Here is a 15,819-nt window from a genome sequence, read left to right as displayed (position 1 = left end):
ACATACTATCACTAGCATTTCACTCATCGAATTTGTTCCAATTGTATACAATTATTAATCGTGCAAAGCCAAGTCTATGGCTTGTTTCTAACTTCCTATTTACGCCTATTACATTCACATATTTGCTAATCGAAATAAATCGATTTATTTCATTCTACTCATACATCATATGCTATCTTTCATTTTGTTCACTACGAGCCATCCCAAACATTCCATTACTATCGTTACTTCCGATCATCCTTAAGCTCATAGGAGGGGCCGATATATTATCGTACACATGCTATAATCACTCAAAGACTTATTATTACAACTAAAATCACACTTCTTTTATCCGTACTTATCATGAGGACTAAGCATTATTTCCGTGGTTACTATTGTCAATTATGCCATGCGTATCTTTTCTACAAGATCTTGTTCAAATGAACATGGCCAACAAGCCGAGCATCAAGGTTAGCATTTCTTAACGATACTCGCCGTCTCGTATATTCTATCATAATTTCCACAGTTATGATCGTTCAAGTTCCGTACCACTAGTTCACATAGAACATCAGTCAATATGTAACTTTCTATTTAGCATCCACAAGTTAAACCATTTACTAACCTTGCTAATTTGGCACCGACCAACGTGTAACAACCCGAGTTGACTCGCTCCTTCACGAATCCGTATCTTAACAGGGTTGATCTTATCCATCTGGTATCATGAACTTCCATTCATGAGCATTCTTTCACCGTCCTCGGTAGATTCATTGCATCATGATTTCTGCCAATCTCATTATAAAATTAGGGGTTTACACACTTCATTCGATTTTATTTAAACATGATGTTTATCACATGACCTCGTTTATACATCAATACTTTATCAATTCCTTCTTAAGACATTAGTGTGCTAGACCTATTCATAACAGGTCAATACATGGCCATTTCTTAATATATCATTCTTGTTATTTTTATATATATATATATATATACGTATCGAGGTACATGTTTTAAATCCGTCCCACGGATTTAAATGTAACATCCATACCCTTCATTCCTTCTATGTTTGAATCCATCTAGCGGCTTCAAACATATCATTCGTACCTTTTCTTCCTTACATGTGTTTTAACAAAAACTTAAAGTTTTACTTGCCTTTAGCAACTAGGCTTTAAGGTTAGTCATCTTAGTTGTCGAATCATAATTACTTCATTTTAGTTCTATCCATATATGAGTTTTCTTCTTCCTTACACATTCAACTACCCAAGTAAATGGGGTTCGGCATAAACACTCTCAATGAGAGTTAAGCATACACATTCGATTACCCAAATAGTTGGGTTTCGGCATAAACACTCTCAATGAGAGTTAAGCATACACATTCGATTACCCAAATAATTGGGTTTCGGCATAAACACTCTCAATGAGAGTTAAGCATACACATTCGATTACCCAAATAATTGGGTTTCGGCATAAACACTCTCAATGAGAGTTAAGCATACACATTCGATTACCCAAATAATTGGGTTTCGGCATAAACACTCTCAATGAGAGTTAAGCATACACATTCGATTACCCAAATAATTGGGTTTCGGCATAAACACTCTCAATGAGAGTTAAGCATACACATTCGATTACCCAAATAATTGGGTTTCGGCATAAACACTCTCAATGAGAGTTAAGCATACACATTCGATTACCCAAATAGTTGGGTTTCGGCATAAACACTCTCAATGAGAGTTAAGCATACATATTCCATTACCCAAATAATTGGGTTTTTCGCTTTTAATCATAACTTCTTCTTTCAATCCGTATAACGGATTAAGCTTCTAACATTCATTAGAGCATTCGAAATCACCCGTTCAAAACGGATGGTAGCTCATTCTTATTCGACTTGTTCGCTAGAACCAGTCGTCTCGCATAACTTTTTATAACCTTCGTTAGTATAACCAAATCCGCAATGGATTTGCTATTTCGCATTCGCTACAACATAGCGCCCACCTGCTACCCAGTTCTACCGGGCATACCTGCAATAATTGCCACGGTCTCACGAACGTCATATGCTTCTTGCGTACTGGCCAGGTGCGCAATCCACACACTAGTTTCGTGCCTTCGTGTAATCATCGCCTTACGCCCGAAAGATGGGTTTCAGTTTCGTGCATATTTGGTACGTGCGTGACTATACATATTTTTACAATGAAATTACACACGAATTGGTTTTAAATTTATAAAAGTGATTATTACTTTTACATCAAAACACACACGAAAGGGCAAGTGTACCCCGTCATATATGTAGTAAAGTATCGGTAAGAACCAAGTATCGATCCACGGAAATGGGCGGAGAAATAATACTAGACCTTTGCCACTAAATTACTGGTAAAAACATAATTTGTTTTGGTTTTAATTAATCTAAAGTAAGCATAAATAAATATTTATCAAACATAGTAGATTATATATAAATAGCCTTGCTTAATACATAACCGCAGCATGTCAACTAAATCAGTTTTGGCATTTAGAAGCATTCGGTCAATTTTCCATTTCGAGACACTTAGTATCCCTTTCGGGAATCCTAACATGACAATCATTCGGAAAGTTAAAACGATAAACACACTTTAACCACCTAAAATTGTTCTTTAACGTGCAATTGATAAATGTCTATGAAGATCTCCTAAAAATAAGTTAGTCATCCGTTAGGAGTTTTCTAACCTCACTTAATCAAGGAAAGCAACACCGATAAACACAATGCAACCACCGAGACAAGCATAAACTAGATTAAATCACAACCGAGTTCATTTTACAAATCTTGCACATAAATTCACCAAGATAGCAATTTTGGCCGAAACTACTAACTAAGCTAACAAATCATGGCAAGAATTCGTAACAACACCATCTAACCCGTTAGAGTCCTTCCGTGAGGGCAAGCTCTCTTGATTAATAATAATTGCATTTTATTAAACCACTAACCCGTTAGAGTATCATGGTGCCTACATTTTAACCAAGTTAAACTAGTTAACCAAATTAAAAGTTTACTAATACATGATTAAATAAGCTTCATTTTGCAACTATCTTACCTAACCAAGCACCAATCATCCAACACAATTACTTATAATCAAGAAATCAATATCAATAACAAGGTTGCAAACTAATCATCAAAGATAATCATAGAAAATACTTCAAAATGTCATTACAAACATAGATTAACATACTAATCAAGCAAGGGATTGTTGTGTTTTTGCCCAAAGGCTTACATTAATACATAATAATCAGTCTAAATGCTTGAAATGTAACAAAAGTATGGAAAGATTTGAGAAACCAAACCATAAACAAGCATAAGAATGAGAATCTGGATAGTAAATGAGCAAAACCGGGCAATGTGGCTTGAATCCGAGTGAAAGCAGCAGCCTTCGGAGCCTCAAAATCGCCTGCAGAGCTCCCAAAATGTCCAGAGTTACTAATAGAATGGTTCTGTTCTGTTTTTATGCTTTTTCGGTGTCGCACGGTCGTTCTCCGATCGCACGACCGTGCACTTTAAGCAATTATTGGTGGTGGTCCACCATACTGCATGACATCAGCAGAGTTGACTGGTCTTCGGTCTCGCACGGGCGTGCCATGGGGTGCACGGGCGTGCATATCCGGGATCGGGGCTGGTCATCGAATCCGCATGGGGGTGCAACCATTCGCACGGGGGTGCAACCAGTCGCACGGGGGTGCGTTGCCGGGATTTCGTTGCACTCCTGATCGCACTGGGTGTGCAACGCCGAGCTGAGCCTTGTTGTCGCATCCGCACGGGGGTGCCACCAGTTGCACGGGGGTGCAACGCCAAGCTGAGCCTTATTGTCGCATCCGCACGGGGGTGCCAACAGTTGCATGGGGGTGCAACTTGCCCAGGTCAGAATTTTCCACAGAATGTTCGCAGTTCATTCGTTTCGCCCGGAAAATCCTCGTTTTCACTATCATCTTGTCTGGTATGTTGTTTTAGGCCTGTAAACAAAAGTATACATGATTAAGTATCCGCATGACGGTTTTACGACCGAAAACGCATAAAATGGGGATAAAATGGGGGACTAAAATATGTGTAAATTAGCGAATATCAAATCTCCCCACACTTGAACCTTGCTTGTCCTCAAGCAAGCTAAACTAAAATGCAATAAAAGATAGAATCAAACAAGAACGATAATTTACACACTATTTATTAAAAGAACTACAAACGGTTAGCCGGTTTTTCGAAAGACAACATCAAATGAATCAAACCCAAACAAGCATATGCAAATATATGGTGATAACCAAAAAGCCGTGACTCACTTTCAGTTCACTTAACATGCTAATCTTCACACAACTCACAATGTTCACACACACTCGGTTTTCTTTATGAAACACACATAAAATGTGTACGTGTAAACACTCAATGCCTTGTCAATGAAATGTGCAATATCATAAGCTTGTCATAAGATCTCGTCTCCACCAACTAACATGTGAAAAAGTGTAAATCAAGAGGTCTTTACGGGGTGTAACGTTAGGCTTGGGCGAAGGGTATGGAAAGGGATATTTAAAGTGGTGAAACGGTTAAAACTCGGTAGTTACGTTTAACAAGCGCAATACAACAAAACTATACATACAAATGCCTTAAAAAGGCGACTTATGCGACAACGAGCTCATAAACAAGATTTCATCATTTTATTAATCAAAATTGCTCGAATTTTGTCTACTTCACCCTATTTTAGGGTGTTTTATTTTCTGGGTTTTTTTTTTTTTTTTTTTTTTTTTGCAAACTAATGGATTTATACAATGAATAATAAACTATAACAAGCGCTAGTTAAACGATTATTTTGACCGAGTTTCAACACTAAAAGGTTTAAAACATAAAAAGGCTAAATTTGGCTAAGTGGGCGATTATGTTTGGTAAACAAAGGTAAACGGGAAGGATCGACATGGTTAATCCTAAAGGGTAATGTAAGGTGACGGGGAGCACAACACAAAGAACAAGGTTTACAACAAAGGGGTAATCTAAGTGCCTCTATCACTTTTACACAAATCCACAAGTTCATGGTTTTAACAAGCATTCTAGTGACAAGTTCTAAATTACACATGACATCCGGCTCACTCCTACTCCGAAATGAACAAATACATGACAATTTCAAGGCTCAAATATGCTCACGTAACGGAAGGAATGGGTAAAAGTGAGAAAACTATCATGCAAGTCTTTCTTTGTTTGTCACGCTTTACGGTTTTCTTTTTCAAAAATATTTTGCTTGTCGAGTTTTTATCAAGTCCGAAGCTTTCTAAAACACAACCAACCGGTTTATTACTAAAAATATGTACAAAATACTGATATTTTTGAATGATTTTTCTGTTTTTTTTTTTTTTTTTTTTTGGAGGACAAACAAAGTTAACAAAGTTAACCCCCTCCCCACACTTGAACTTCGCATTGTCAATGCGAAACCCGAAATATAGAGAAAAAGGATAATAGTACTCCCCTCAAGATGATATCTGATGAATCGAGGCTTCCAAAGCTGCGTCTGTCATATGCTCCGGTCAAAGACTTGATAGCCATAATCTGCAAATATGTCATATGGGACAGCGCAACAGAACAGTAACAGAATAAACCCAAATAAACCATAATGTACATAAATACTACTAGTCCAATCATAGACACAACATAAAGTAAAGAGTTTTAAAATACAATACAATCCGAGGGTGTTGAAATAACAACCAAAATGAACACCTGAAATATAAAGTACTGAAATGCTACTACCACCACCAGCTACTCATCATCACCGTCAGCAACATCTCCTGGTTGACTCGCAGCTGCTCCTGGTTCAGCTGCATTTGTTGAAATTGCTGGTACAAATCAGGATAAGATGGGATGCCGGGTGGCCAGTCTTGGTGCTGCTGGAACTGCTGGTGTGGTGGTGTGGGTGGTGGCTGATGCTGCTCCTCCTCTTCATGCTCAGCCGAACACACAGTTATGAAGATTCGGTCAAACTGATCTGGGTGTTTCGCACGGGCGTGCGAATGGACGCATGGTCATGCGTCACCGAGATCAGTGGTGGTGTGGTTGGCAAATGTCGGATCTGCACGGCGTGCAGTCAATCGCACAACCGTGCATCACCGAGCCAACAGCAAGATCAGTGAACAACCCGCAACCGCACGGATCGTGCCATAGGGGGAACGACCGTGCGACCCGTAACTTCTGCAGATTCTTACCCCGGCTCTGAATAGCCGGATTTTTCAAAAATCAACAAGTTTTTATGCAATCAGGGGGCAGAGAATCAATCGGTTGTTCACGAGATACAAGATTCTTGCAAGGGCTAGGGTTTCGATTTGTTTATGAAGAGAACCCTAGAGAATCCTTGAAGAATCGGATGAATCTAACCTAAATAAAGACAAAACAGGAAATCTACAAAAAGGAACAAACCGTGCGAAGAAGTGTGTGAAACCGTGCGAAAAATGGTGAGATTTTGGGGAAAAAATCGACCAGGAACGAGAGTGCAGTAGGGTTTCGCGAATGTGAAAAGTGGATGCAGATGAGGGCTTTTATATGGAACAATGACAAAATGCCCCTGACCATGCGCATGGTCGTGCGGATTTTCGCACGGGGGTGCGGATTTTCGCACGGGGGTGCGGATCCGATGTTGACCCATTCTTGCACGTTGACCTCGGTAATGCACGGGGGTGCGACTCGAGGTGCAGGCCAGCCCGAAATCGCACGGGCGTGCGACCCATGGCACGGTCATGCCAAATCTGCAGATGTGTCTGTTTGCTGCAGAAACCAGTTTCAGCACTCTTTTTGGCCATTTTTCGCCATTTTTACCATCCGCAACATGTTTTAACAATATTCCCACGTAGACCCTTCACTCGGCACGTATAAAAACTGTACAAACAAACGGAAACTACCAAACACTCCTAAATTACGCTAAAACTAGAAAAACACATAAAAGGACGATTTTACCCCTAAAGCGCTTTTGACGCTCTTGCTACATTTTTAATCCGCGAGTCAGTAGCGTAGACTCATGCTAAATTTTTGTCGGCGAGTCGATAGCAAGACTCATGCTAAATTTTTGTCGGCGAGTCGATAGCAAGACTCATGCTAAATTTTTGTCGGTGAGTCGATAGCAAGACTCATGCTAAATTTTTATCGGCGAGTCGATAGCAAGACTCATGCTAAATTTTTGTCGGCGAGTCGATAGCAAGACTCATGCTAAATTTTTGTCGGCGAGTCGATAGCAAGACTCATGCTAATTTTTTTTGTCGGCGAGTCGATAGCAAGACTCATGTCCCCACACTTAAGCTGTATGCGGGGTGTGGAGCTCGATAACCTCCACCGCCGACTCGATCGGCCCTCCAACGTAAACCTTCAACCGATGCCCATTTACCTTGAAAATAACGCCGTCCGCGTTCTCTATTGCAACAGTCCCATAAGGAAATACCTCTTTTACTGTGTATGGTCCTGTCCAACGTGAATGAAGCTTTTTCGTAAACACGCTTCTTGTCGTTAGCCATGATGATGTGTCCTTCGTCGGCTGGGCCCTCTGTCTCAGCGGATACCACCTGCTCGTCCACAGCTGCTGCGAGTTGCAGCGCAACCGCACGGGATCTCTAATGAAGACGTCTCCTCAGATCACGCTCGGGTTCGTCTGAAGGCTCAGCAGCGTCGGGAGCGGGGGTTGAGGACACGAAAAATTGATCGACAAGAATATTATATTATTATTATAATAAGGCTGTTTTTTTTTTTTTTTTTGCTGAAATGAAACAGAATATTTGTAAAAATGGGCTGAAAATTTTATAAAAATCCGAAAATGGGCCGAAATTTTTATAAAAATTAAAGCAATGAAAAATAATCGAACCGGCTAGTTTAAAAACGAATTTTAAGAGCCGAAAATTCAACGAATAAATGAATAAATAAATCCGGATTAGAACAAATAAAAAGAATAAAAATTTACAAGTGTACAAAAGAATCACGAAAATGAATAAATTGAATTAAAAGCAAGAAATATTAACAAATAAATCAACAAATAAATAATCACGAAAATATACACAAATATTAACAAGTATATACACCGATAACACAATGACTCGGGTCGTTCCTAAAACTCACCATTCCCCGGCAGCGGCGCCAAAAACTTGGTACGTGCGTGACTATACATATTTTTACAATGAAATTACACACGAATTGGTTTTAAATTTATAAAAGTGATTATTACTTTTACATCAAAACACACACGAAAGGGCAAGTGTACCCCGTCATATATGTAGTAAAGTATCGGTAAGAACCAAGTATCGATCCACGGAAATGGGCGGAGAAATAATACTAGACCTTTGCCACTAAATTACTGGTAAAAACATAATTTGTTTTGGTTTTAATTAATCTAAAGTAAGCATAAATAAATATTTATCAAACATAGTAGATTATATATAAATAGCCTTGCTTAATACATAACCGCAGCATGTCAACTAAATCAGTTTTGGCATTTAGAAGCATTCGGTCAATTTTCCATTTCGAGACAATTAGTATCCCTTTCGGGAATCCTAACATGACAATCATTCGGAAAGTTAAAACGATAAACACACTTTAACCACCTAAAATTGTTCTTTAACGTGCAATTGATAAATGTCTATGAAGATCTCCTAAAAATAAGTTAGTCATCCGTTAGGAGTTTTCTAACCTCACTTAATCAAGGAAAGCAACACCGATAAACACAATGCAACCACCGAGACAAGCATAAACTAGATTAAATCACAACCGAGTTCATTTTACAAATCTTGCACATAAATTCACCAAGATAGCAATTTTGGCCGAAACTACTAACTAAGCTAACAAATCATGGCAAGAATTCGTAACAACACCATCTAACCCGTTAGAGTCCTTCCGTGAGGGCAAGCTCTCTTGATTAATAATAATTGCATTTTATTAAACCACTAACCCGTTAGAGTATCATGGTGCCTACATTTTAACCAAGTTAAACTAGTTAACCAAATTAAAAGTTTACTAATACATGATTAAATAAGCTTCATTTTGCAACTATCTTACCTAACCAAGCACCAATCATCCAACACAATTACTTATAATCAAGAAATCAATATCAATAACAAGGTTGCAAACTAATCATCAAAGATAATCATAGAAAATACTTCAAAATGTCAATACAAACATAGATTAACATACTAATCAAGCAAGGGATTGTTGTGTTTTTGCCCAAAGGCTTACATTAATACATAATAATCAGTCTAAATGCTTGAAATGTAACAAAAGTATGGAAAGATTTGAGAAACCAAACCATAAACAAGCATAAGAATGAGAATCTGGATAGTAAATGAGCAAAACCGGGCAATGTGGCTTGAATCCGAGTGAAAGCAGCAGCCTTCGGAGCCTCAAAATCGCCTGCAGAGCTCCCAAAATGTCCAGAGTTACTAATAGAATGGTTCTGTTCTGTTTTTATGCTTTTTCGATGTCGCACGGTCGTGCAGCGATCGCACGACCGTGCACTTTAAGCAATTATTGGTGGTGGTCCACCATACTGCATGACATCAGCAGAGTTGACTGGTCTTCGGTCTCGCACGGGCGTGCCATGGGGTGCACGGGCGTGCATATCCGGGATCGGGGCTGGTCATCGAATCCGCATGGGGGTGCAACCATTCGCACGGGGGTGCAACCAGTCGCACGGGGGTGCGTTGCCGGGATTTCGTTGCACTCCTGATCGCACTGGGTGTGCAACGCCGAGCTGAGCCTTGTTGTCGCATCCGCACGGGGGTGCCACCAGTTGCACGGGGGTGCAACGCCAAGCTGAGCCTTATTGTCGCATCCGCACGGGGGTGCCAACAGTTGCATGGGGGTGCAACTTGCCCAGGTCAGAATTTTCCACAGAATGTTCGCAGTTCATTCGTTTCGCCCGGAAAATCCTCGTTTTCACTATCATCTTGTCTGGTATGTTGTTTTAGGCCTGTAAACAAAAGTATACATGATTAAGTATCCGCATGACGGTTTTACGACCGAAAACGCATAAAATGGGGATAAAATGGGGGACTAAAATATGTGTAAATTAGCGAATATCAATATTTCTAACACTTCCCCAAGACCACATCATGGTCTTTCGTTTAATAATTACCCTCCCAAGGAGACCCTTTCCTTTTTATTTTGACATTGGTACTCATACATATTAGTATTGTGTACCTGGGGTTAATTTGCCTAGTTGCACCTTCGCCCGCCTTGGCGTTCATCCTATCCTGCATTCACGGATCACCCTCTTCAAACTCTTAAGCTTACCTTGCACATAACATACTATTAGTTTCCTTCAAATACATAATCTAATACATACTTACATTCGCTTTTGCATTTAGGCCTCGATCGAGTCTTAGATTGTACGGGTTCTTGGTCACGAGAGCACACCGGTTTGAGTTCAAGTATTTACCTCCTGTTACTTGATTCTCTCAAACCAGGGCTCTGATACCAACTTGTTACGCCCTAACACGTTTAACCTTAAAGATAACGCAGCGGAAAAAGGAGCTTTAAAATTTCTTTCTTTTTAAACGTCTTGACTTACTTGAAGTAAATTTTTAAAGTGACACTGTTACACTGAATACTCCCCTTGAACTTATTTACAAATAGAAATATAAATTATATTTATGACATTACTTATTCAAACACTCCCGTACAATATAACTTAAGACTCGGTCTTCGATCTTCACTTTTCAGTAATCCTCCGTGACTCATACAACCTGCACCCACACATACATTCATAACATTAGCACGCATTATATAAACTAGATTCATTCTCGTACGCTTCCCATTTCGTTGTCTTCCTAACTTTAAACATTCCATACGCGTATGCATTACCAAATGCGGCTTCAATAATGTACCTGCAATGCTTTTCATTCTCAAGGCACGCTGTTAATAACGTTATTACTTAACACATCTAAATCATGGCTGCATATATTCCTATATGCATACATACACGTCTATGTACATACACGCCTTCCTATGTTTCTACGTACATACGTACACTTATACGTACCTTCATACATACCTATATGCACCTTCGCATTCGCACCTACATCCCTACTTACACATTCAAGATCTTACATATCACTACATACACGTATATTAATCACATGGGACCTAAAATTAGATTTATAGCCCAAAAACATTAAAGGCACGATCAAAACCATGCTTGGGAGATCCACCGTAGTCCACGGTTAACATACCGGAACCTACGTTCCAAAAATTGACTTAAATAACAATTTACAGCATTTTGGACATGGGGAGGGCGTCGGCGACGGCCCTAGGGGGCGTCGGCGACGGCCCTTGGTTTTACGCGTAGCCCAAACTCTCCGTAGACAGCAAGATAAGGCGTCGGCAAAACTGCATTTTCCATGAGGCGTCGGCGACGGCCCCTATGGGCGTCGGCGACGGCCTCTAGATTTGCCATTTTCTTGCTGTGTTGTTTTCATCGATCGTACGCACTAAAACTTGCGTAACTTTTGATCCGTTTATCCGATTAACCTCCCGTTTCTTCCTACATGCTTCTAATTTCACATTCTATCATATGGACTTGGAATCCCATATCCGATTTAAGGAAATTCCTATCTTACTCGCTTCCGCCTTATTATTCTTTATCTAACTATTTGACCCGTTCGTGCTTTTACCAACATAATCTGATTATTTGACCACAATGCCATATGGACTTAATAATTTTATTTTCGACTATCATGAAAGGTTAAATTCTCGGTTGCCTTGCATCCTCTTAACTCACTTTCACTCAAAGGCTTATTTTGACCCGTTATGGGTATTTGCGCATTAAATGGTCTATGGCATATAAAACTCTATACTTCGCTTTTATACTTGACCAAGACACTACTCGAATCAAATAGTTTGTTTCCAAACGACTTTTAAGGTCATTTGGCCGAAATACCCATCAAGGGCGTTTTTGTCAATTTAGCCCTATCCTTAATAACAAAGGACTTTCTTGCCTAAGTAACCAATCCTACTACTTAGCTATCATTCTTAATCACACATATCATACTCGGATAGTTGCTAAGATCCGTTTAATACTTCATTGATATCATACCCATTCATTCCTCTATGACCTCAATTATCATAATAATTAGATTGCACATGACTTTACATAAACAACTAAGAAGTAATTATAGAAATTACTTACCTCGTGCATCCGGGTTCGTATCCGATTCCTTGTCTCCTCTTGACCCGTTAGCCTTTCATGCTTGAGTCCGTCTTGACATGATTCCTATACTTTCATGTCACCAAATCACATTTTCGTTAGCATACATCATTGTACATGTTAACGATCATATCAACCGCATATTTCACATTTGACTTTCTTTAGTCAAAATTAACAAGCATAAGACATATAATCAATTTCATATCCTTTCAAACTAATGTAATTCATCATGTCATCACAAATAACGCGTATTAACATAACATGTACCATGCGACTTCCTATGATCCTACCTTTAAGACAACAAATCAAATCATGCTTCCTATGCGTAGACGCGTTGTTGACTTTCGGAAGTCAACGGTTTAACATATAACTTATGACATAACCCCATATATCCGTATTATTATTTTAGGCTACACAAGCATCACTATATATATATATATATAACAATCATGATGAAATATGCTTACATCCACACGATCACCTAACTACATACACATACTTTCACATGTTAATGCTTTCATTATCTCACATTTGACCATCACATACAAGGTGAGCCTATTTAAACGAAGTCATAACATCATTACTAGCAAGTTCACATGTTTTGTATTTAGTGTACATCAAATCCTACATTACCAATAAGAAATTGATCCAATACATGATGTGCATCCTCCTCGTTCAAGCATATGGTACAAGCTCCTAATGCACATTTTCACCCAAATGATATCATCAACAACACCTTCTCATGAATTCCTTCTACTACGCGTCTCTTATATTCAACAATCATTAATTATATCATTACCATACTCAACACATATTCATTCATTAGTTGGCATGAAATTTCCCACACTATCCTACACTAGGCATTTCATCAAACACTTGGTGTGCGTACACCGTTTGATGCACAATGTACAACTAAATCATGCTTTCATTCCTATCTCTTATCTTCCTTCATCATCACCACTAAGAATTTCTTTAATTTCATTCCATCCTTCAATCTAACCTATATTCATGCATCACACACTAACTAGTTCATAATATTTAGACAAATTTCACAACTACAAGATCATCACATAACATCATACTACTTGAACAAGTGGGTTTTGCTTCAAACCATGAAATTACTCAAAATCACACACAACACAAGTTCTATTTGGTGATTCTAATTCACAATCTTGCTTAATTTCATATCAATTTACGAATTGATCATAACCCATCTTGTCAAACATCATCAAAACATAAAATTCGACTTACTTGGTGTGAAGAACACTTGGGTGGTCAAGAATCTTGGTTCATGCATTAGTTTTGAGCCAAATTCCTCCCTCAATTTGAAGAATTTAGGCTGATTAGGGTTTTTGTTCTTCCCCTGCCCTTTCTCTCGATCGCACACCATCACCAAACACTGACTAACTTTTGGTCAAGTGTTTTATTTATACATTTTTCATTTTAACCCCCTTATCTTTTATAACATGGCAATTTATTTCATTTTACATACAAACTTGGTTAACTTCATGTGCACATGTGTTTTATACTTTCCATAGTTTATAAAACTTTACTAATAGTAGAATTCTATATTTATCATTTCTTTTCGCTAAATATTACGATTAAAGCATTTTAGTATATCTTACGAAATTTGGGGTGTTACAGTTACAGTACAAATTGACATACTTTCGCAGTTTGTCGAATTTAGCCCCTGTAAGCGAATAAACTTGATTTCAGCATACCAAACCATCCAAAACTTATTTCTATGTTATGTGGAGGGTATTTAAGGTATGTTAAGCCTGTGTCACTATTCTGGAGTGTTTTTTGCATTAAACTGGTTATATTTACGCATCAGTGCGCGTATAACCTTCCAGAAAGCGATTTAAAGCCTGAAATCGAACAAGAATTGATATGTGCAAATGATGCACATATTTATACAAATCCCAAGTATGAAACACAATATTTCATTGATTTGGTATTTTTTTGATGGCCGTGGAGGAACAGGTGTCACAGTCTCCCCTACTTCAGGAAATTTCGTCCCAAAATTTACTTTAGAGGAAACTTGTGAGAGTTTGAAACATGAAGTTGACAAGATCAAACAACACTGGTTAGAGTCCTGAACTTCTACTAGCTTTAAATAACATCATGCTTGCAATGTGAGAGGGGCACTTATATACAAGTATACAAAGTGTTATTGGTGCGTCCACCGTATCTCTATTACATTGTTCACATTCCGTTATGGTTGCCACTATCGATTCTTACACATAATAAGTCTTACCGTGGTTTCCGTGCACTGAACTTCGTAATTATGTATGCATCCATAATTACGTAATTCCTTGCATAGTCACGTAGTGCATCTTATAATGTGTAGGGGAAGAAAATAATGAACGAACTTGTGATGATTGTGACTAGACCACCATAGGGTCCTTTTAATTAAATCAATAAATGATTTAAATAGACTACCAAGGGGTCTGTTCAGCTACATCACCACATGTCATTTTTAACCAGATTTTGACCTTGACCACTCAAAGGGGTCTCTTTGTATCATGGAATGGTACTATATAATCCAAGGGTCTTGACTATCATATAGAAGCCCAATAAGGATTTAAGGTAGTACCTTTTGAATATCCTACTACGAATCCCTCATATGAAGATATGAAAGATTCTACGAGGATTTGGATAACGAATATCCAGAGTAAAAACATAGAATGCATAAAAGAAAACGCAAAGTGCATAAACACATAGTCACACAACTACAAAATTGTTTATCTAGATTTTTAATTTGTTAATTTGTTGTTAATTGTGCACATGAATTTAAAGCACACCAGGAATCCAATCCGTGGATTTCGATTGGCACTTTGAATATTTCCAAGAATCTAACTATAAGATAGAAAGATCTTAAAGAGAAAATTCGATTTCAATTATAAGGAACCGAAATGTTCGAATTAAGGTACACAAGGAATCCAATTAAGGATTCTGATTTGAATGATAATCATCCACAAGGGTCTAATTGTGAAGATAAAAAGATCCCATATGGATTTTAGAAGTTGAAGATGTTTTGAAACCTCGCACTGGATGTGCTTAAGTTAAAACATGAAGTAAAATTGCTTATGAAGTTGAGATGCTAGATATGTCAAGGCGACATATGAAGCAGAATTTGAAGGTTAAATCAATGAATGAGGAAAATATTTTTGAAAGTTATGCATGGAGTTCTTAAAAAAAAGAATGTGTTTAATGTTTTTGAAACCTTACATAATACTTTTTGAATCATAAAGTAGGTGTACTAGATAAGTATAAATATGCTTTAAAATCATGCAAGATGAACTTTTGAAACTATGTATAAGATTTTTGAAAACATGAATGATGCTTTTGAAATCATGGAGGTTGTTTTTGAAAACATAGACAATGCTTTTGAAATCATGGAGGTTGTTTTTGAAAACTTATGTTATGCATGTTGAAAAATCAGAATGTAATGGATGTGAGATTTGAAAATACCCTTAGTTATCTAACCAAGGATTCAAAGGCACAGATGTGCAAAAAGCATGATTACTCATAATTTCGCTTCGTCTCCTAGAATGAAGCGAGTACTTAGAATTTTCCAAGGGAATCATGAGTAAACACAAGAATATGAAATTCACAAGAGTAGCTTGTAAAGAACATAGTTCTTGATGTAGGTATCATAGGGAAATGCCATACA

The 15,819-nt window shown here is 38.1% G+C and overlaps 1 long non-coding RNA gene across 1 annotated transcript; it reads right to left on the bottom strand.

The window, feature by feature from the left end:
• Positions 1-10,540: 10,540 nt before the first annotated feature.
• Positions 10,541-13,522, bottom strand: LOC110934345. The gene is made up of 3 exons (XR_002588254.2): positions 13,395-13,522; positions 12,126-12,209; positions 10,541-10,683 (listed from the first exon to the last, which is right to left on the bottom strand). It is a non-coding gene; the product is annotated as an uncharacterized LOC110934345 (long non-coding RNA).
• Between the last annotated feature and the right edge of the window lie 2,297 nt (positions 13,523-15,819).

The sequence above is a fragment of the Helianthus annuus genome, chromosome 4 (genome assembly GCF_002127325.2).
Source record: "Helianthus annuus cultivar XRQ/B chromosome 4, HanXRQr2.0-SUNRISE, whole genome shotgun sequence".
NCBI classification, from domain to species: Eukaryota; Viridiplantae; Streptophyta; class Magnoliopsida; order Asterales; family Asteraceae; genus Helianthus; species Helianthus annuus.
Note: the sequence above shows the minus strand (reverse complement) of the source record. Positions and strands in the feature narration are given on the sequence as shown.